The sequence below is a fragment of the Rhinoderma darwinii genome, chromosome 2 (assembly GCF_050947455.1).
Source record: "Rhinoderma darwinii isolate aRhiDar2 chromosome 2, aRhiDar2.hap1, whole genome shotgun sequence".
NCBI classification, from domain to species: Eukaryota; Metazoa; Chordata; class Amphibia; order Anura; family Rhinodermatidae; genus Rhinoderma; species Rhinoderma darwinii.
In genome coordinates this window covers 440,276,902-440,299,258 of record NC_134688.1, presented here as the reverse complement: position 1 = coordinate 440,299,258, position 22,357 = coordinate 440,276,902, and the positions used below count along the sequence as shown (strand labels likewise).

The window sequence follows — 22,357 nt, the reverse complement described above, 5'->3', positions numbered from 1 at the left end:
CATCAAATTGAAAACTTGTTTAATTACAACCTATGTTCAAATATAGTTCAAGTAATTTTTTTGTTTGTTTAGGGGAAGAAATCCAAGTAGCAATTGAATCTATTTGAGAAAAACAGGTTTTAAAAACGAGCTGTGACCACGCCATCACTCACGGGAGTCAGATTTAACGTACTGCAGACATCCTGCGGCAATGGCCAGGATCCGATCCCATCTGTTTAACCCCTCAAGTGCCATAGTCAAAGCGGCTGCGGAAACTAAGGGCTTAGACAAAGCAAGGAAAATTAGTTGCTATCATTGCCAGGGGCCAAAGAAAGACCCCCAGATCTGCCACCACATATATCATAGGTACTTGTCAGTCTTAGGCTTCGGCCAGATCTGCGAAGGAAGCCCCTAATGGAGCCTCTAACGCATATCCAACTGAGATTTCTGGTAAAACCAGAAACAACCCGACAGAAAGCTGACAAAACCCATTAAAGTCAATGGGTTCCACCGACCGCTGGTGGCGTCAGTGGTGTGACGGAACAGTCACTTTCGGTTTTACCCTGTTCTGCTCCTCTGACAGAGCATAACAATGGAAACCTCTGATGCAGGTGTGAACCCAGCCTTAAATTGAAAGGTAATAGTGAATTGAAATACATACCGTAGGTATGTATTATTTTTTAAAACTACATATCAGCAGTAAAAGATTTCTCAATGAATAAAGATGATGAAACATTAAAACGTATATATATATATATATATATATATATATATATATATTTATTAATTTTTTGGGTGTTACTGTAATTGTAACACCATGTACAATACATTTTACATTGCAAAGATTCAACCCTATAAAAAACAACAAAAATAGTAGAATTGTTTACCATACCCCTTAAGAAAAATTAATAAAACTTAAATGCTAACATATATGGTATACGTTTAGCGTATGCGGCTACATTTGACCACAGAAAGGTTGAAATGTTCTAAGATGTTTATCTGATTTATCCAGACATACTGTACTATTTAAACCAAAAACTTGGTCCGTGTTTGTATTTATGCTTTCGGCTATATATTTGCATGCAAGACTTAGCATGATAATGCATGTTTAGTTTTTAATACTATTTAAAGACATCATACTTAAGTAGTGTACGATGCATGGAAAATGTGTAATATGTGATGCATGCTGACTGGCAATATCAACAAGTACAAGTTTTACTGCTGGATACTGGTAAATGGATGATGTGCCAGATAAAGTTTGAAATCATGTTAATATTTCTGATCTTCTAATATCTGAGGTACAAAGGTAACAAAGTGTATACCACTTTATAGAAAAGAGAAAAAAATGAGACCCTGTAATGTGAGAATGATCTACCAAGAATTGGGGTTCTATAGATATAAATCATCACTCCTATTTTTATAGGTCTTTGCATAGCAAGACTGAGATATTGGATCCATGCTGGATTGTTCTTGGAGGTCCAGGGTGGTTTAGGTTTTAACATTTAATATTTCTGGTGGTTTTGAATGAGAAAAAAATATTGGCGGTGCTCTAGGGTAGGAATGTTTAATTATAATTTTATAATCTAAATATTACCAAAATTCTTTATAAGCGATCAGAGCTATGTTTCTGATAGAGTGGTCCATATCCCCTGCTTCCTTTTACACAATCATTTTGTTCAAAGCTAAAATTCTGTCTGCCTGCATCCACCACTAGGGGGAGCTTGCTGCATAAGGTTTTATAATGTACAACTTACATTTAACTCCATCATAAATCCAAAAGCAGAATAATTTAACTCCATGGCTTTGCCTGAATGGCTCAAAAGGGGATTTTCCAGGTAATAGGACACTCCCATAGTGCCCCGCTGTTATATATAATATGGGTAGGGTCAAAAAGGATTTAATAAAATTTGGACTGTAAATAAGTAAGATGGTCCTAATGCACAAATTTAAAATGATCTAACACATTTCTACTAAAATGCTACACATTTAACATGATACATTTGGAGATGTATAGGTTAAATAATATTGCAGCAATGTTTGGATTTCATACTATTTCATGTCTAATTCAGTTCAATGGAATAGACAAGATTTCAAATAACTTAATAGAGAAACAAGTAAACTGTTAGAAGAGGCAATATGGAAATACTGCTTGGATCATTTTGTTTGCAGATAAAAATGTCAAAAAGCAGCTGAAAAGGCAAATAAGATTTTAAGGTAGTAATAAAAGAGGGATAAAAACCTGTGATTCAAATGTAATACAAATCCCTTGTAAGGCCACATTTTGAATATTGGATGAAGTTTTTGGCTCCAAATTGTAAAAAAGGGATATAGGAGAACTGGAGAGGGTTCAAAGGCAGGTGACTAGATTACTAAATGGGATTAGAGGTCTCTCTTAAAATAAAAGGCTAGAGAAATTGGGCTTGTTCAGCTTGGAAAAAAGTCTTAAAGGTGACCTGATTAACATCTATAAGTATATGTGTGATCATTAAAAAAACTACCACATGATTTATTCTTTCCATGAACTTTACAAAGGACCAGGTCACACTAAATACGTGTGGATGAAAAGCGATTCAGACATCAGTATAGAAAGTAGTTCTTTACAGTTAGAGTGATCAAACTATGGAATGCCCTACCCCAAGATGTAGTAATGGCAGATACTATGTCATCATTTAAAAAAAGGGCAAGTAGCTTACCTACTGATGAATGGCATAGATGGTTATAAGTAATCAAGCAATGGAAGATGTGTAATTGATTGAGAAAGATTGAACTTGATGGACCTGTGTCTATTTTCAACCTATGTAGCTATGTAAATAATATGTAAAAACTTAGTAAATACTATCTAAAAAGTATGTATTACAAATTCAGTAAAATTTGAGAGCAAATGTTTCAATATAATTTCAAAAGAGTTTTAATATTTAAAAAATCTCTTCTAATTTTACTTGATAAAGACAAAAAGAGTCCAAATAGCTGTCTGTTCAGGTGACTTAATTTAGTATTTTGAATTTTTTTTTTCTAAAAGTTGCATTGACTGGTAATAGGAGGTAATATAGTTTGCATCATCATTAAACAGCATTCCACATAACACTAACATCACCAGGCAGACAAGCCCTGGAGGCAGCAATCAAACAGAAGCTCATTTGATTTTTCTCTATTTCCTACCATATGAGAATTTATCCTTTGAAAAAAAGTCCTTATATTTCTCTAAAAAGGGTATAGCAATGGGCTCAACATGGTGCCCTGCAATGATGATCTCTTTTAGGACTGCACATTATTCAGAAATATGACGGTAAGATAAATATCTTACATGATTAAAGTAATGACACGGGTACCATAGCTGAACTTACAGGCATTATAGGCATTATGCGAGTGTACCAAGAGAACAGGATTAAAGTGAAAAAATAAAACATATGAAGTAGGATACAATAATTTGAATGTGCAGAGCTGTAGCTAGGCTTTCCCTCGGTCAGTACATGGATTTAGTTTGCTACTCTAACCCTGTATTTAAATTCCATGACCAAGGCAGAGTGGCTTCTTGACGTCCTCTGGCACAAATTTTTTTTGGAACACTTTACCTTAATGACAATTAATTCTGGAAACTCTAAACCACTAAACCAAGTGTCTCCGAACCTGTTTACAATTGAAAAACCATTGGTAAAATATTTCTCTCCCTCGGAAACCCTTAGTACCACAGAGCAATTACAAGTAGAAAACTTGGTTATTTAGCAAATAAGGACACTTAACACAACTAATAAAGAGAAATAAAAAAGATAAGGGTACGATAACAAGGCCACAATGCGGGCAGATAACAAGGCCATAGCAGGACGGATAACATCGCCATATGGGAAGCTAATAACATGGCTATATATCATTCTTGAACTGTATATACATGCCTCACCATGCACTCTAAAGGTACTTTTACACCGGCCAAGTTTGGGAGGTGCCACGAGCGCCGATCAACGAGACAGCTCATGCATTCATCCCCATACATTTCTATCACATTGGCAGCGCTTCACCCTGTTTACCCAGGGCAATTATCAGCATTCTTTAAACTCTTGTTTGCCCCATAATATACCAGTGTAAAAGGGGCTTTAGTCTCTTATGGCCCGCAGGACTTCTATATGTGATGATGGGAGCACGAACAGAGTGAGGGTGAATGACGGAGGATGTCAGACTTCAAGTTCAGAGTGCACACAAAAGGCACTGTATCATACAATATTCAAGACAGTGTTTAACAGTGACGGGAGCAAAGGGCTATGCTTGATCAGACACATTAGAATTGACTTATACAGAACGCAAGAGCCTGAAGCCGGATGGGTAGCACTAGCATGCTTAGACATGTCGACATTGGAACGTGGTGTCATGCATTGTTGTTTTGGGAACACATAGAAATTCCTAATAAAGTACCCAGATTCCTGTTAGTTCTGGTGAGGAAATTACAGCAAATTAACTTTTACATAAGTTATGGCTGCTGCAGAACTTCTGGCTGGGCTCCAGAGAGACCAAAGGTTTTGGGGAGCCCTGGTTCGGAAACGCGGCTCTAAACCATTATATGCTGTATTTTAATAAAATCATCTCTCCAGGATATCCGTATACTGTAACAAGATACTGTGCCTTGCCATACTTGCTCCTCATATTCAGTTCTATGATTGCTAGTTTAGTTCTACTGCCAGGTACTTTCCATTTTTTTGTTCAGCAGATTATTGTAAAGACTTTGAAATAAAGTAAATGTATTGTACTGACATAATGATAAACCACCGAGCAGAATTTATTCAAGAGAAAATATTCATGAAAATCTGTTCTATATTCCAGTCTGGACTACAGAAAATCTACAAATATCCCAAATGCTTGCATTACTGTTCTTCAATACAGTTAAATTACAAAGTAAATGCACCCAGAACTCCTACTCGCCAATTACTGTTATTCTTTTGTTTATCGTACCTGCGCAGAGACTGATTACACCATTTATTCTACTAATGGTGACAGCTAATCTTTTTTTTTTTTACATTTAAAAAAAATATATGATAGTTTGTCATAGTCTAAGCTTTGGTACTAATATATAATTATGATAATGATATCCAAACAATTTTTAAAAGGATTTAACAAAAACAACAAAAAAAACATTTCCCATAGAAATGTTCTTTAGCGTGTTCACTTCTAGGAAAGAGCTATGTTACTGCAAGTTTTCCAACACTTTAATGTTTGTCAGCTCTCTCCGGCTGCAAAACGCGTTGATTTACTGCGGTCATGTAGGTGAGCTGACTATGGACTGTGTGAAATAAAGCAGGTTGTCTGAAACGGGTAAAGGCCACAGCAGGGTGGATTATATGGATGGAAATGGCAAATGGAGTGGATATCTACCAGCCCCTGTTTAAAACTCATTTAAACATTTGAACTTTATTAAGCAAAACAGTTTATTAGCTTATAATATAATGATGCTGAAATATTATGTATTGATTTTATTTAAATTACTAGTCCTGAGAGTTGAACTTCAGCTCGGTCGATCACTTTGTCTATTAAGTACAGCGTGCCACCCACTCCAGCACCACCATGGTCCCAATAACTTTTCTTCTACATTGTAATTAAGTGCAACAGGTCAGTCATTTCATCTTTCACTATATGTAGCATAAGAAATAAGATGTAAAATACACCACCAGTATCATGACACCATTTGGAGTCATTGGACATATATGTACTGTATATATGTATTATCTGTTTCCTTTCCCCCAACCCCCTCATAAAACAGGAGAGGAACTACACCCAAAATTTTGCATAAGGGGATGACCTGTCAGCTCTTTTGAAATGTTTTTTTCTTATTAATTGCCAGAACACCTTTACTTACAACTCTGCATTGTGCCGTTCCTCTGTTATTCGTACCGTAAATATATGAATTAATTTGACAACTGGGTGTTACTGTTCCCCTTGTGATATTTGTGATATACAGTGAAGGAAATAAGTATTTGATCCCTTGCTGATTTTGTAAGTTTGCCCACTGTCAAAGTCCTGAACAGTCTAGAATTTTTAGGCTAGGTTAATTTTACCAGGGAGAGATAGATTATATTTAAAAAAAAAAAAACAGAAAATCACATAGTCAAAATTATATATATTTATTTGCATTGTGCACAGAGAAATAAGTATTTGATCCCCTACCAACCATTAAGAGTTCAGCCTCCTCCAGACCAGTTACACGCTCCAAATCAACTTGGTGCCTGCATTAAAGACAGCTGTCTTACATGGTCACCTGCATAAAAGACTCCTGTCCACAGACTCAATTAATCAGTCTGACTCTAACCTCTACAACATGGGCAAGACCAAAGAGCTTTCTAAGGATGTCAGGGACACGATCAAAGACCTGCACAAGGCTGAAATGGGCTACAAAACCATAAGTAAGACGCTGGGTGAGAAGGAGACAACTGTTGGTGCAATAGTAAGAAAATGGAAGACATACAAAATGACTGTCAATCAACATCGATCTGGGGCTCCATGCAAAATCTCACCTCGTGGGGTATCCTTGATCCTGAGGAAGGTGAGAGTTCAGCCGAAAACTACACGGGGGGAACTTGTTAATGATCTCAAGGCAGCTGGGACCACAGTCACCAAGAAAACCATTTGTAACACATTACGCCGTAATGGATTAAAATCCTGCAGTGCCCGCAAGGTCTCCCTGCTCAAGAAGGCACATGTACAGGCCTGTCTGAAGTTTGCAAATGAACATCTGGATGATTCTGAAAGTGATTGGGAGAAGGTGCTGTGGTCAGATGAGACTAAAATTGAGCTCTTTGGCATTAACTCAACTCGCCGTGTTTGGAGGAAGAGCAATGCTGCCTATGACCCAAAGAACACCGTCCCCACTGTCAAGCATGGAGGTGGAAACATGTTTTGGGGGTGTTTCTCTGCTAAGGGCACAGGACTACTTCACCGCATCAATGGGAGAATGGATGGAGCCATGTACCATCAAATCCTGAGTGACAACCTCCTTCCCTCCACCAGGACATTAAAAATGGCTCGTGGCTCGGTCTTCCAGCACGACAATGACCCGAAACATACAGCCAAGGCAACAAAGGAGTGGCTCAAAAAGAAGCACATTAAGGTCATGGAGTGGCCTAGCCAGTCTCCAGACCTTAATCCCATCGAAAACTTATGGAGGGAGCTGAAGATCCGAGTTGCCAAGTGACAGCCTCGAAATCTTAATGATTTACAGATGATCTGCAAAGAGGAGTGGGCCAAAATTCCATCTAACATGTGTGCAAACCTCATCATCAACTACAAAAAACGTCGGACTGATGTGCTTGCCAACAAGGGTTTTGCCACCAAGTATTAAGTCTTGTTTGCCAAAGGGATCAAATACTTATTTCTCTGTGCACAATGCAAATAAATATATGTAATTTTGACAATGTGATTTTCTGTTTTTTTTTTTTAATATAATCTATCTCTCACTGGTAAAATTAACCTAGCCTAAAAATTCTAGACTGTTCATGACTTTGACAGTGGGCAAACTTACAAAATCAGCAAGGGATCAAATACTTATTTCCTCCACTATAGGTGTGTACCTACACAATCTGACACTATCAGAACTGATTGGTAAGGCTATAGCGACAAACATTCAACTGGTAACACTCAGTTGTCAATTTATTTATACATTTCCAAGAGTTATAACAGAGGAACGGCAGATTTCTAACAAGTGATGCTCCAGAATTGTTACATTATTTGGAATGCAAGTATTTACTAAAACACAAACGTCAGGAGAGCAGACAGATCCTATTTAAGGGCCTCCATCAATGCAGATCATACCATGTCAAAATGACCAACGCTGGCTGCAAGTTATTTACTGGCCCCTCACATGTGTTATTCTCTATATATAATGCAGTGATGCAAGGTGCATTCCTGTCCAAATAATTTATATTTGAAAATGTCACAAAACTTTCCTGCTGTTTGCCCCAAACTGTAGTGGGTTAATGGTGTGGTGGGTAATTTGAAATTACCTTAAGCCCCAAGAGTAGTTTTGAGTCCACACATGGCTAAACAGTGTACCAGAAAAAAAGTTTAAATTATATTAAAAAGATCTTTAACCATTCACCTAATATTCTCACAACAGTAAACACACAAAATATTCGGATGCCATCCCTAGGAATCAAGTCCTCAAACTCAAATGTATCAGTCAAGAAGGTAGGCGGCACTCCAGAAGAGATGAGGGGGTGTTTTTACTCCTCTAAAGAGGCGGCATTATAGCCCTCACCATAGGGATTTTGGCAAAAGGCATAGGCAGCCATGTAACCTTTTTGCATACTGTATCTTCGGACTGTGGAAGAAAGGTGAAGAACCTGGAGAAAATCCTCACAAATTCAACGAGAACATAAAAACGTCATGCACGTGTTACCCTTAGTTGGATTGTATCCCAGAATCCAGCGCTGCAAGGTAACAGTGCTAAACTTAGTCTAAATTTATGCAAAAAATAATTCCTCCTCCCAATTACTAGTTTATAGACCTGATACTAGGATTGTAAGGTTCTTCTATGACCTTCAGAATAAAAGCTCATCATGTATCATTCTTGCATAGAATAACTTAATACACCAACTTGGCCATAAATACAATAAAAAGCAGTGTAATCTGACAGATCAATATGCTACTTTGAGCTTATTGCATGTAAACAATACTAAAGGTAACCTAATTGGTCCTTATGACAGACCTTGACTTTATTAGGACACTTTCAGTAAAGATTTGGGAGTTTCGTTGCACAAGGGGACATAGGCTACAATAAGATAATATAAATCAAAGCCCCCTACAGTATTATTTTATCAGAGGCTAATTGGATTCTTGAAACCCTCAAGAAACACTTAGAGATGACAAAGCTTTCAATATTTTTCTGACAGAAAACAAATTTATTTCTTTGTACCCAATGGTACATAGAACTCCTAAGGCCAGAACACACACTGTTCTATAGGATTTTCTCTTATATGACTTTCCTTTGTGCTGAAATAGTGTTAGCTGCAGTAACACAATGGATGAATATTTATAATAATTATTATAGCATTGTTTAAAGGGGATCTCTAGCATTTGTCTCATCATGATATGTGGTTTGATATCATAATACTTAATATTACAATTCGCATGCCAAACACTGATTTTGGGACATCAGTTACATTGTTACATACATCGGTTGGAAAATGTCACACGTCCATCAAGTCCAACCTTTCTTAATAAATTACGCGTCATTTATTGCTTGATTAATTATAACCATCAATGCCATTTCTCAGTAAATAATCATCTAGCCTTTTTTAAAATGTTGATATAGTATCTTCCATTACTATCTTTTGGGGTAGGGCATTCCATAGCTTGACTACTCTAACTGTAAAGAACCCTTTCCTATATTGATGTCTGAAACGTCTTACTTCCACACGCAATGAATGTCCCCTGGTACTTTGTTTTAGAAAGAACAGGTCATGTGCTAGTTCTCTGTATTGACCACACATATACTTATACATGTTAATAAGATCAGCTCTAAGATGTCTTTTTTCCAAGCTGAAAAAGCCCAATTTTTCTAGCTTTTCAGTGCTTTAAAGAGGCTCTGTCACCAGATTCTCAAATCTCTATTGCCTATTGCATGTGATCGGCGCTGCAATGTAGATAAAAGTAACGTTTGTTTTTTTTAAAAAAAACTTTCATTTTTGGCCAAGTTATGAGCTATTTTATACATATGTAAATGAGCTTTGAAATGGACAACTGGGCGTGTTTTTTATCGTATGTCCAACTGGGCGTGTATTGTGTTTTTAACTGGCCGTGTTTACTTGTTTTACTAACTGGGCATTGTGAATAGAAGTGTATGATGCTGACGAATCAGTGACCAATCAGCATCATGCACTCCTCTCCATTCATTTACACAGCAGCATCACGTTCTTACTAGAACAAGTGTCCTGATAATGAATACACATGACCTCCAGCTTGGACGTCATGTGTATTCAGAATCCTGACACTTCTGAATCTTTTCTGTGAGATTTCCAGCAAGGGAAACGAAATCTCGTTTACCTCGTAATCTCGCGAGATTACGCGTGGCTTGCTGGAATCTCACAGAAAAGATTCAGAAGTGTCAGGATTCTGAATACACATGACGTCCAGGCTGGAGGTCATGTGTATTCATTATCAGGACACTTGTGTATGTGGCTGCACATCGTTCTAGTAAGAACGTGATGCTGCTGTCTAAATGAATGGAGAGGAGTGCATGATGCTGATTGGTCACTGATTCGTCAGCATCATACACTTCTATTCACAACGCCCAGTTAGTAAAACAAGTAAACACGCCCAGTTAAAAACACAATTCACGCCCAGTTGGACATACGAAAAAAAACACGCCCAGTTGTCCATTTCAAAGCTCATTTGCATATATATATATATATATAAAATTGCTCATAACTTGGCCAAAAATGAACGTTTTAAAAAAAAACGTTACTGTTATCTACATTGCAGCGCCGATCACATGCAATAGGCGATAGGGATTTGAGAATCTGGTGACAGAGTCTCTTTAAGAAGACGTGATGCATATATTGATCTTTGTGTATGTATTGTCCCTTAGTGAAATCCTATACAGACTTTCCCGTCCATATGGACAGTTTATGTACATAGACCCCCTACTGCTGTTACCATGTGATTCACAAGTCTCCATACATAGGCAATATCATAACTTTTTGTTTACCAAACTGTCACTTTCTTTACAACAAATGCTATACTTGGCTGCCATTCCTTTGAACACTCATATGATTTATATGGATATCATATTGACTTTTCCCACCTACTGTAGTGGCTGGCCTCTGAATCCCATCGCCGGCGTCTTATACTTACCCACTCCCATCGTCTTCTTCCTCCTGGTCGGTGCAGCTCCTCTTCTCCCAGCTGCCCATACCACCGGAGCTCTACAATGGGTCCCAGCAAACTTTTGGAATAAAAGCCTTTCTCTCTTTGAACTAATTCCCAGAAATTTGGTTCCTTAGTGTTCCAATTGTTCTAGCTTTTTCATCTATTGACTCCTCTTGTTTGAACTTGGCCTGTTCTTTTGGCCATACTTGTCTGCCACCTGCCTTGACTATTAGCTATGTTAACCATGAGAAATTTCTGCCACCCGCCCTGACCATTGGCTCCATTATCTGTAATGAACCTCTGCAGCCTGCCCAGACCTTTTGATCACAAAACCACTCTGCATCTGTTACATCAGTAGTCACCAAGGGAGACTACTCTGGGGTAGTGACCTGGGGTTCCCCTTCAGCGAAGTCCACATCCCTGTACTGTGGTTAATGGATGAAGATCAGGGAGTATTCATAGATTCTATTCCCGGAGTAGCTACAAGTAAGGCTTCGTTCACATCTGGGCTAGGGTCCCGTTCCGTCAGAGCTTTCCGTCGGAACGGGACCCTGACTGACATAAACGGAAACCAAAGGTTTCTTTTTCCATCACCATTGATTTCAATGATGACGGATCCGGTGCCAATGGTTTCCGTTTGTCTCAGTCGTGCAAGGGTTCTGTCGTTTTCACGGAATCAATAGCGTAGTCGACTACTCTATTGACCCCAGCGCAGATGTGAACGAAGCCTTAAATCAATTGGTGACAATTTGGGTTCACACCGCCCCCTGCTGGCTCATTGACAGTCAAATTCCATGGGCTCCGCCACACCTACTCATGTAAAACTTGAGTAAACACATCTAATCCTATGCAGGTAACCACATTAATTAAGGCATTCCTTAAGTGGATTTCTGTTTTATACCTTTAATTGTAAGCCATTGCCTTCACATGCCCCTACAAGTAAAAATTTAAAGAGCTGAGGTCTAAGGACCATGGAGGCAGCCATTCCAGTAAACCCAGGTCACCATTCAAGTATGAAGATCATTGTTTCCTATGTATGGAGACTTCAAATTACCCTGTACAACATACTTATTGTGCAGTTGTGAAAGCTGTTCCAAGTTAAAAGGTTTGTCCGAGATTAAATGACTTTGTGTTAATGCTTGTAATTTATAAATGTAAATACGTTTGTAATATACTTACATTTTCCGAAGTGGCCCCGTTTACAGATCCTGCCATGGGGTACTTGACAGGTGACAACACTCTCTGCACTGGCTCTGGCCGCTGTGTTGATCTTCAATTCTTTTCTGGGTATACGACACGTCACTAGCGACTTGCCGTGTATGGGCTGTTCTGTTGTAACGTGCATGCGCGGCCCCTGCTGTTAGCTCGAGAAAAGCCGGCACCTTGAGAACAGCAGTGACAGCGCATGCGCATTACGTGCTGTGCAGCAGAACAGCCCATACTCGCCACATCTCAAGTGACGTGTCGTATACCCGGCAAAGAATTCAAGATCAACACAGTGGCCAGAGCCAGTGCAGGGAGTGACGTCACCCGTCAAGTTCCCCACGGCAGGATCTGGAAACAGGGTGACTTTGGAAAATGTAAGTATATTACAAATGTATTTACATTTATAAATTACAAGCATTAACACAAAGTCATTTAATCTCGGACATCCCCTTTAACTTGCTTTCTAATCTTTTCTATCTATAGTCACATGCTAATCCTAAGGAAATAAATTACATTTTTATTATGCTGATTAATTGTGAAACATATCACCTTTACCTTATAAGTTCCTCAGGTTTTTTTGTCTCTCTTTTTATATAATTTGTCCATTATTTAGTAAAACTCATGATTTGTAAACCTGTAGTAATCATATCAAAGGTTTGTTTTTTTTTGGTTTTTTTTTTATAACTATGTGCACTCCTGATATGGGAGCTCTCACCAGCCTCAATCAAGAGAGCAAAACTTTGGCAACTTTCTTTGCTGTATGGGACAACAACTTATGAAAGTAGTATAATACTTAGGGCTTTAATGAATGAGTGCAGGTGTGTGTGTAGGATCACTAGAGAATACATTACAATTTTATAACTTTAAAGGGGTATTCTGGTTTCAGCAAATGAATATTATTTTTCGTATAATGAAAAGTTATATAATTTTCCAATAAACTTTCTCTATCAATTCCTTGTGGTTTTCAGATCTCTGATTGCTGTCATTTAATTGGAATCATTATTTTTTATCCTAGAGGTTAAAAATCTATCTATGTTCATGTGATAATCACACAGGTGCAAGACTGATAACACTCACAGTGCAAGTATAGAACAGTGAGTTTCTTCTTTTATCGAGCCATGCACCTGTCTGTTCATCACATCACGTATCCACTGCAGGGACGTACACAGAAAGCAGATGGCCTATATGTAAGTATAGTATTTGGGCCACTAATAGCTTATCACAGAGAACCCCTTTAACCTCTTCCCAAAATGTAACGTAGACGTACATCATAGCCGGGAAGGCAGAGTATAGAGCGGGCTCACAGGCTGAGCCGCTCCATACTCAGCAGTAGAGATGAGCGAACCGGGACATCCGAACCCGGTTTCGGTCCGAACATCGCAAAAAGTTCGGTTCACAACGAATCCGAACTTCACCGGGTTCGGCCGAACACGTTTTGACCGAACCCGGGCGGGCAGAAAAAACATTACAAAAATATTATACTAATCGGCAGCCACTTGTCTCTATCAATCACTGATAGAGAAAAGAGGCTGCTGATTAAAAATAAAATAAAAAGCATTTCATACGTACCCGGTCGTTGTCTTGGTGACAAGTCCCTATTCTTCCTCCAGTCCGACCTTCTTTCCTGACGCGGCAGCCTGTGATTGGCTGCAGAGGCGGTCACGTGGGATGAAGTGTCATCCCTGGAGGCCGGCCCTTCTGACGTCATCCTGATGGGCGTGACTGCCACTACAGCCTGTGATTGGCTGCAGAGGCCACTGCAGCCTGTGATTGGCTGCAGAAGCCGCTGCAGCCTGTGATTGGCTGCAGAGGCGGTCACGTGGGATGAAGCGTCATCCCTGGAGGCCGGCCTTCTGACGTCATCCTGACGTGCGTGACCGCCACTACAGCCTGTGATTGGCTGCAGCGGCGACATGGATGAAACGTCATCGCTGGAGGCCGGACAGGAGGAATGTAAGTATGAACGTATTATTATTATTTTTTTTTACATTAAATTGTATTTTCCGCGCGCCGAGCATGGTACTGTCAAGGTTGCCGAAAGAGTTAGTGCAGCCCATTAACTCTTTCAGCACCCTGGACAGTACCATGCTCGGCGCACGGAAATTACAGGTTCGTCAGAACAAGTTCGGTCCGAATCGAACTTTTTCGTGAAATTCGGCGAACTAGCCGAACCAAACTTTTCATAAGTTCGCTCATCTCTACTCAGCAGTGTCGACTTACAGCCGACACCTCACTGCAACACCCTAGGATTTGAGATAACTCCGATCCCGGCCATATAACCACTTAGATGCCGTGGTCAAGGAAAACGATGGAAGCATCACTGTTTTTTTCCCATTTCACCGCATAAAGAATTTTGTTTTTAGTTTCACAGTACATTATATGGTACAATAAAAGGTGCCGTGAAAAACGACAACTTGTTCTGCAAAAAACAAGCCCTAATACGGCTGTGTTAATGGGAAAATACAAAAGCTATGGGTTTTCGAAAGTGGGAGGATATCGTGAAATATGAAAAGTAACATAAAAAAATGATTGCGGTGTCAAGGGGTTAACAATCCAACAGCAATTGTTAACTGTACAATTTATTAGCTCAGCCCCTTACATGCTATGTAATAGACTGTAGGGTGCTGCCTTGTGCATTTTAGGGGCCCCCTTACCTACTGGGTCTCGGTGTAGCTGTACAGGTCGCACATACGGTTTGTCCACCACTGATTCCCGGTCTGTTTAGCATATTGCACTAAAGCTCATGTCCAAATGCTTGAATAAGCTGAATTTTGAGCCACTCGAAAAAACGTGATTTACAAATAATTGAAAAATATGTAGCTTTACTACAGGAATTCCACCAAGCCAGCATTTAAATAGGATTTATACCGAAGAAATTACTTGAAGTTCAAGACCAATATTCTTGAATTTATGATGCCATGCATGGTACCAATATCATGCAATTTTTCCCACTGGTAACAATGGGGAATATTGATTGATGCCTGTGCAATGAATAGCATTGTAATTATTAAGAAGGCGAAGGACAATCTCTCTGCCTCCTGTGCTGGGTTAAAGCCATGTGTTCGCCTAGATTTTGTACAAACATTATGTGATCTCTATTCATTTAAGAGGTTTCTAGGTCAGGAGCAAGAATAAGTACCTACTTGTAACAATAAATCCTATTGGCCTCCCATTGCTTTGGCAACATAATTTCGTGGTTGCCACAGGGAACACACTGCAAGGCTTTTCTATTTAGCAATATCCATCTCTTTCATTTCTCTCGATATTGAACATTTTCTACATTAATCTATTCTAAATTGTGTTGCTGTTAGGTCATAAATAATCAGATTTCTTTCCTTTCAGTTCTGCCAAGTTATTGTGATATCTTCAGCTATGCACTGGTATTGTGATGTGACTAGTATACATTGCTTAGATATTTGATGGTACTTGGAAAGTTTCTGTGTGTTGTGCAATGTCCAGAATAGAAGTTTTACTTCAAGTTTTTTTTCCATCAGAGTGACATGAATGTCAATCCAAACAGTATTAACTCTTAGTTATAGTTCATATTTTGCTTAATGTATCAATATGCATGATATATGTGTCCATGTATAGCATGGTTGGGTATATATGGAAGTATACTTCCATTTTAAGTGTTTCTAATAATTTTTTTCTATTATAATCCGCTTACTCTTACCTAAAGAACACTGTTTTTTCATCTTCAAAATAACCCATATATATATAGAACTACTATTTATTGTTCATAATTGACTGTGTAGTCAATATTATCAGTACTGATGTCAGCACCAGGCAAACCTAAGTAGATACCAGGGCTCAATGAACTAAGGGGCTCATGGCAATCTGGGTAAACATAATCTATGCTTGTGAAGAAAGTTTGGGGTCAACAGGGTGCCCAAATGCCCCAAATGTACCATGAACCAACACTAATTATTATGGCTCATATTTTTATTTATGGTAATTGTTTCTTAACCCCTAGGCGCACTACGACGCAAGTGTACGTCCATGTGGCCAGTGTCTTAGCGCACGGGGACGTACAGTTACTGCGTGGTTCCCGGTGCACACTGTCGGCGACAGTATGCACTGGGAACCGGGAGGCCAGCTGTCCCTGACAGCTGACACTCCACTGTATGCCGATCAGCGGCTTATTTCCGCTGATTTTGGCAATTAACCCCTTAATTGCGTTGATCGATTGCAATCGCCACAACTTAGGGGTTTCTAACACATCGGCAGACCTCACAATGAAATCATGAGGTTTGCAGATGGCTAGCATGGCAACAGGAGGCCAAGTAATGGCCTCCATGTCTGCCATGTACGGAAGCCTATCAGGACCAGCCTCCTGATAGACTTCCTGTTAGAGTCACAGGACGTCACTGCCGTTCGCGATGCACACTGTCGGCGACAGTGTCTGTGACAGTGTGCATCGGGAACTGGGAGGGCAGCTGTCCCTGACAGCTGACACTCCACTGTTGCTGATGAGCGACTCATTGCCGCTGATTTTGGCAATTAACCCGTTAAATGCGGAGCTCGATTGCGATTTCCGCATGTAAGGGGTTTGTAGCACATCAGCAGCCCCCATCCAATTGTGGGTGCTGCTGATGCTTGTGATGGCACCCGGGGGCCAGAAAACGGCCTCCAGGTCTGCCATGTACGGAAGCCTATCAGGACGAGCCTCCTGATAGACTTCCTGTCAGAGTCACAGGACGTCACTGCCGTTCGCGATGCACACTGTCGGCGACAGTGTCTGCGACAGTGTGCATCGGGAACCGGGACGTCAGCTGTCCCTGACAGCTGACGCTCCACTGTTGCTGATGAGCGACTCATTGCCGCTGATTTTGGCAATTAACCCGTTAAATGCGGAGCTCGATTGCGATCTCCGCATGTAAGGGGTTTGTAGCACATGAACAGCCCCCATGCAATTGTGGGTGCTGCTGATGCTTGTGATGGCACCCGGGGGCCAGAAAACGGCCTCAAGGTCTGCCATGTACGGAAGCCTATCAGGACGAGCCTCCTGATAGACTTCCTGTCAGAGTCACAGGACGTCACTGCCGTTCGCGATGCACACTGTCGGCGACAGTGTCTGCGACAGTGTGCATCGGGAACCGGGACGTCAGCTGTCCCTGACAGCTGACACTCCACTGTTGCCGATGAGCGACTCATTGCCGCTGATTTTGGCAATTATCCCGTTAAATTCGGAGCTCGATTGCGATCTCCGCATGTAGGGGGTTTGTAGCACATCAGCAGCCCCCATGCAATTGTGGGGGCTGCTGATGCTTGTGATGGCACCCGGGGGCCAGACAACGGCCTCCAGGTCTGCCATGTACGGAAGCCTATGCGGACCAGCCCTCTAATTAAAATGTAATAAAAAGTGATCAAAAAGTTGTATATACAAAAAAATGGTACGAATAAAAACTACAGCTTGTCCTGCCAAAAATAAGCCCTCACACCACTCAATTCATGGTAAAATAAAAAAGTTATGGCATTTGGAAGGTGTGGAGTGAAAAACTAAAATGGAAAAGCAAAAAAGGATCAGTCCTGCAAAGGTTAATAAATTTCTATTAAAAAAATTAATTATTACCACATGTGGGGTATTGTCATACTCGGGAGAGATTGCGTTACAAATTTAGGCCGACTTTTTCTCCTTTATCCCGTGTGAAAATGAAAAAATTTTGTGGACAAAAATGTATATATTCATTTTCACGGCCTAATTCTACAAAATTCTGCAAAAAACCTGTGTGGTATAAATGCTTACTATACCTATAGAAAACTTCCTTGAGGGGTGTAGTTTCCCAAATGTGGTCACTTTTGGGGTGTTTCCACTGTTTTGGTCCCTCCAGGGCGTTGCAATCGCAACATGGCAATAAAAACCAATCCAGAAAATCTGCTCTCCAAAATCCAAGTGGTGCTCCCTCCCATCAGTTTATTACCACATATGGGGTATTTCCGTAATCGGGAGAAGATGCTTTACAAATGTTGGGGTTTTCTTCTTTATTCCTTGTAAATATTAAAAATTCCTATTTTTTTTCATAAAAAAAGTTGATTTTAATTTTCACAGACAAACTCCAATAAATATAACAATATACCTGTGGGGTCAAAGTGCTAACTATACCCCTAGATAAATTCCTTGAGGGGTCTAGTTTCCAAAATGGGGTCACTTTTGGGGAGTTTCCACTGTTTTGGCACCACAAGACCTCTTCAAACCCGACATGGTGCCTCAAATATAATCTAAAAATAAGCAGGTCCCAAAATCCTGTAGGTGCTCTTTTGCTTCTGAGGCCGGTGTTTCGGTCCATTAGGGAACTAGGGCCACATGTGGGATATTCCCAAAAACTGCAGGACCTGGGCAATAAATATTGAGTTGTGTTTCTCTGGTAAAACCTTCTGTGTTACAGAATTTTTTTTATAACAAATTAATTTCGGCAAAAAATAAATACATTTGTACATTTTCCCTCTACTTTGCTTTATTTCCTGTGAAACGCCTAAAGGGTTAAGAAACTTTCTGAATGTGGTTTTGAATACTTTGAGGGGTGCAGTTTTTAAAATGGGGTGATTTATTGGGGGACTCTAATGTATAAGGCCCTCAAACCATTTCAGAACTGAACTGGTCCCTGTAAAAATAGCCTTTTGAAATTTTCTTGAAAATGTGAGAAATTGCTGCTAAAGTTCTAAGCCTTGTAACGTCTTAGAAAAATAGAAAGATGTTCAAAAAACGAAGCAAATATAAAGTAGACATATGGGAAATGGTAACTAGTGACTATTTTGTGTGGTATTACTATCGGTTTTACAAGCAGATACATTTAAATTTCGAAAAATGCTAATTTTTGCAAATTTTCTCTACATTTTGGTGTCTTTCACAAATAAATATTGAATTTATCGAGCAAATTTTTCCACTATCATAAAGTACAATATGTCACGAGAAAACTTTCTCAGAATCGATTGGATAGGTAAAAGTGTTCCGGAGTTATTACCACATAAAGTGACACATGTCAGATTTGAAAAAATCGGCTGTGCCACAAGGGCAAAACAGGCTGAGTCCTAAAGGGGTTAAATTCCTCCCATATAAACAAAATATCAAAAAATCATTAATAACCATCCTACCACCACCATCAATAGACCCTCCAAAAATCAAGAACTTCAATGATCCATCAAGCAGGTGCTGAATGTAAAACATCGTCATGTTGAGATAATCTGAAAGCATTTTCTAACCACCAGTTTTCAAGAGCTGAGTGAATGTCAAGACCGTGAGTCGTCATCATTGAAAACGCGCTTCTGAATAGCTTTAATAATCATGTTTTTTGCGTAATTGAACATGTTTTAGTAAATGTATTTTTTTATGTAATACACAATAACACTATAACAGTATAAATGTTCTTCCATTTATCATCACCTCCACAGAGACTTATTTTCAAATTTTATTGTCCCCAGTTGCAAAGTGGTCCCAGTGCTGATCAATTCACACCATGATCACAATCATTAGTAGATTAATCTCTTACCTAACACATGAATTATGTTTTATACAAACAGTACATATTCATGTAGGAGACAAGACCATCATTTGTACATACAACTACAATTATTACTTGAGTCCTTAAAGGTATTTTCATTGCTGTTGGTGTTTCTTACAATGGTAATGTGCAAATGAAAAATGCAAATGTAGCATGCAGCTAGAGATAAGCTAGTGATCCGTCAAGGTTAACATACATTGATCATGAACCAATTTTCTTTAGTCATTACTAGAGGTAGGCCCATTGATTAACTGATTTGGAAATACAATTAATTAGCCTATTTCTATCAAAGACTAAAATTTACAAATTCAATATGCATGATATATGTTTCCACATATAGTATGTTTGGGTATATATGGAAGTATACTATATATATATATACTTATATATATGTATGTATATATATATATACACACATATATATATATGTATATATATATATGTGTATATATATGTATATATATATATATATATATATATATATATATATATAGTTAAACAAATATGAGAAAGGCTCTAGAGGATAGAGCTGAAACGTTGCACGCACAGGGGGCAATAAATACACCCTTTATCATATTTTCTGCGGAGTGCTGCCTCTTTTTTGGATACTATATATATATATATATATATATATATATGCACAACTAATATTTATTGTTCACATTTTACTTTGTAGTCATTATTATCAGTACTGACGTCACCACCAGGCAAACCTAGGCAGATACAAGGACTCAATGAGCTAAGGGGCTCTTGGCAATCTGGGAAGACATAATTTATGCTTGTGACACAAAAGGTGGGGTCGACAGGTTGCCCAAAGTGCCCAAATACACAAAGAATCGAACCTGATTATCATGGCTGTTCCCCTGATGGCCACGACCATGGACAAGTGTGTGCCGAGCGGCATCTCCCTCCTGAGAGACGCCGGCACTCACTTCCGCATCGCTGCACTAGTTCCCGTAGGGTGCGCGCGTGCTCGTGCCCGACCTTAAAGGCCCAGTGCACACACATGAGAAAAATCTGTAATTAGCCCATGATCACCTTGGACTATAAAAAGGGCTCTGCCCTTTCATTCATTGCCTGAGTGTTGTTATGTTTACCCATGTTAGTCTTAGAAAATGGTCCCTTAGTGTTATCCTGTTCCCGTTGTTCCCGTGCCCTGCTACCTGTATCCTATATCCTGTGCTATATCTGTTCCTGTGCCTTAACCTGTTGGAGTCGTTTTGTGCCACCAGTCACGCGTGCTGATATACACCACGTCTGGTGGCTACAAGTTCATCTGTGCCAAACTTCTATTACTGTCTGGACTATTAAAGGTACTTTTGTACTAGGACTGTTGTTTAGCCAGCTGCTACTCCACAACGGCGGTGCGGCCTATTGGGTCATGTTTTTGCTTATAAAAATTGTAGGTATGGGGAAGAGGAAAAGTGGAGCAAGAAAGATCAATGTCGCTTTCAATTATTGTTATTTTTATTGATACCGACTGTTATAGGAAAAGGAAGTTGTTGTGCAATGTCCCCTTTGTTTTATTTTGTGCACAACTAAACACTTATGTTTATTTGTTTCTCTGTTTTTATTTTATTTCTGTTTTTTATTTTTTATTTGAATATTGTTTCATTTATTACAAATATTTTTGTTTCAAATCCCATTGATTGAGAAAGCCATTATGTGGCTATTCATTATCAGTGGGAAAAAGGAGGGAGTACTCCAAAAAACGCTTATTGTTATGATTATAACTTGGTTCGTAGGTTCACATAGCCATAGGATTGTAGCTGCAGTCTGTATTTAGACAAGCAGCTGTGACGTGCTGCACCAGGAGAAGGTATGTTTCCTAATCCATGGTTATGTGTGTCAGAGCTTGTGTGTTGTCTCAGATTTCGCTGCTCCAGGACCTATTAGCCCAGCATCGAGACCGAGATCACAGCTCTGACTGCACCAGGAGAAGGTAACTCTCCCAGTCCGTAATTGTGTGTGTCAGGACTCAATGTATTATCCCAGGTGTCTCTGCTCCAGGACTTGTCAGCCGAGCAGTGAGACCGGGATCAAAGTTTTCACTGCACTAAGGGAGATCAAGACTTTCAGTTCGCGTCCACACACATTTAACCAGTGAGGCCGAGATCATGAGCTGTATCACGCTTCTAACATTCGAGGTTTCAGCCGTGAATGCTGTGACGTCACCAGCACTCGACGGCTGAGCGGCATGAACGAGTGGTGTCACCACTATACTCACTCGGTCTCGCTATAATAAGAAGCTTGATTTTTGGATACGGTAGGATTAGTTTATGTTGTATTATGCTAATCTCTCCCTCATATTCCTTTGTCAATACCAACCAGATAATAAAATTTGTCACTTACACAACGAGCTGATTGATGCTCATTATGATTTGGAGTACGAGGTCTATCAGATTAAAGCTAAAATGGCGGACCTGGAAGATAGGTCCTACCGGAATAATGACAAATTTCGGGGGACCCCAGAAGATGTTGTGGCGCAGGACTTGACCAACTATGTACAGGGCTTTATCAAAACTATGCTCCCTCGGTGAACCCCTCGAGAGACCTTATCATTGACAGAGTGCATAGAATCCCGAGACCAAAACATCTAGCAGATGATGTGCCACGTGACGTCCTAACCCGCGTTCATTTCTACCACATTAAAGAGCTGTTGATGACATCCATAAGGAAAATAGACACTATTCCTACTCAATATAAAATGCTGTCCATTTTTACGGACCTATCTGCTGTTACACTGCAACTTCGTGGACACCTGGCCCCCGTAACCATGACCTTGCGTGACCACAAGATTTACCGCTTGGGCTTTCCAGTTCGCCTAA

The 22,357-nt window shown here is 39.7% G+C and overlaps 1 protein-coding gene across 3 annotated transcripts in view; it reads left to right on the top strand.

Moving 5' to 3' along the window:
* The window catches only part of CADM2 (cell adhesion molecule 2), a 1,303,436-nt gene that overhangs the window by 910,875 nt on the left and 370,204 nt on the right, over window positions 1-22,357 (top strand). The window lies entirely within an intron of this gene.